Here is a 2105-nt window from a genome sequence, read left to right on the forward strand (position 1 = left end):
GGGACACCCCCATTAGAAATTCTGCACCCCAGATCAGGCACAAAGGAACATTTGTATTGACCTCCTGCCAGGGAGAAAACCAGATGACAGCTTGAAGTTTTGGAATAAATATCTGGACAGATAAAGGTGGTCTCCAGCACTCAACTTTCTATCCTGCCAGCCATAACCTGGGGTATAAATTTGACAGACATGTTAGATTCTCAACAGCTGGAAACCTGCTCCTGTTTAATACGTGTGACACAATGACATTCAGGTTTTGTGAAATTCTCTGATATGGTAGAAGAATAAGAGAATGCATTTTCCCTAGAGGCAGTCAGAGCTAATGACCCTATCATTAAACATCTCTATACATGGGAATAACCAATCAGCCACATGCAGATGGTATACGTTTTTTTGAGATGAGGTTTCACTGTTGTTGCCCAGGCTGGAGTGCAACAGTGTGATATCCACTCATTGCAACCTCCACCTCCAGGGTTCAAGTGATTCTCCTGCCTCAGACTCCCAAGCAGCTGGGATTACAGGCACCCAACACCATGCCCAGCTAATTTTTTGCATTTTTAGTAGAGATAGGGTTTCACCATGTTGGCCATGCTGGTCTCAAACTCCTGACCTCAGGTGTTCCACCCACTTTGGCCTCCCAAAGTGCTGGAATTTCAGGCGTGAGCCACCACGCCCGGCCAGAAGGCATACTTTCTAACTACTACATTTGGTATGCAATAGAAAATGAAAACACACAGAAACACTCAATCTCACACAGAAACATAAGGGAATCAGTTAACATACTCGGACAGTCATTCTGTGCAGATCACATAGCTCACAGTGCACACCACCACAGTCCTGGAATGTTTGTCACTAAGCCAAGACAAAGACCATCACACTACCAACAGCAATCAGCCTCTTATTTCACACTGATTATGAAGAAGTACAGGAGTGTCAATTACAATGAAGGAAGTCAACAGAAGGAGATGAGACAGGACGTCCTCAAGCAAATGTCTTTTTCATCATAGCAGCCTAACAGCCTTATGCATCCAAGAATGGTTAAACTACTTTGCCCAAACAATAATTAAGCAGCCAAACGTGCTAACCCTTTACTAAAATAAATTATCTAGTATCAGTCACTGACACCCCTACTCAAGCAATATGTTTTATCCATTTCACAAAGTTTCCCTGTGGACTAATAATAAAGAGAACCTCATGTGATTGCTCTTTATCAGAAAAAAAAAGTTAAGAAAAAGGCAAAATGAATTTTTAAATCTTTCATCAAAAAACAAAAACTCACATTTTCAATGTGACAAATATAACTTACACTTGCAAATTTGGAAAAGTAAAATTAAATGTAAGAATTGTATTTCTTATAAAGTTTATTATAAGCAATACACAGTTCAGAAAAAAATGAACATGGAATAATTATGGGCACTCAAGTAAAAGAAGACAGAGTTTTTTGTAATTCTTAGATAGTCTTCAAAAGAAATCAGAGCAACTGAATTGTTACTCACATGCCCTAGAAGTTTACAAACAATTATGTGTTTATATATAAAGTAAAAGCCCACAGATGTCATGAATCTCTCTTTTTTTGAGACGGAGTCTTGCTCTGTTGCCCAGGCTGGGGTGCAGTGGCGCAATCTCGGCTCACTGCAACCTCCGCCTCCTGGGTTCAAGTGAATCTTTAATTCAGTTGCAATTCCTTCAAAACTGTCTAAGACCAGAAGGTAAATTAAACCATTTTAAGCACTTGAACATGTGATTTCACTAGGAGCTGATACAGGGATATACTAAGAGTAAACTCATACCAAGTACTTCTGGTCAGGGTCCTCAGGGCGCAGCAGATGAATGAAGAGGCCCACAAGGCTCTGCTCATCAGCAAAGTCTTCTGGATCAGGGTCCTCTACAGGCTGATCTGGCTGATCTTGAATCAATGTGGATACCAAATTCATGATGGAATCCACCTGTAACATGTGAGGCACAAGAAACCCATTGACGTGAAACCATTGGCATATAAAGCCACTGTCAAAAATGTTTCCAGTTATAAAATTACAATACAGTATCAACAAGATATTCCTTTTTTTGGTTAGAAAGTCGATACACAGGTATGTCATACACACATA

General features: G+C 40.1%; 1 pseudogene; it reads right to left on the reverse strand.

The window, feature by feature from the left end:
* Window positions 1–1784: 1784 nt before the first annotated feature.
* The window catches only part of LOC105538029, a 15688-nt pseudogene continuing 15367 nt past the window's right edge, over window positions 1785–2105 (reverse strand).

The sequence above is a fragment of the Mandrillus leucophaeus genome, unplaced genomic scaffold (genome assembly GCF_000951045.1).
Source record: "Mandrillus leucophaeus isolate KB7577 unplaced genomic scaffold, Mleu.le_1.0 Scaffold1831, whole genome shotgun sequence".
NCBI lineage: Eukaryota > Metazoa > Chordata > Mammalia > Primates > Cercopithecidae > Mandrillus > Mandrillus leucophaeus.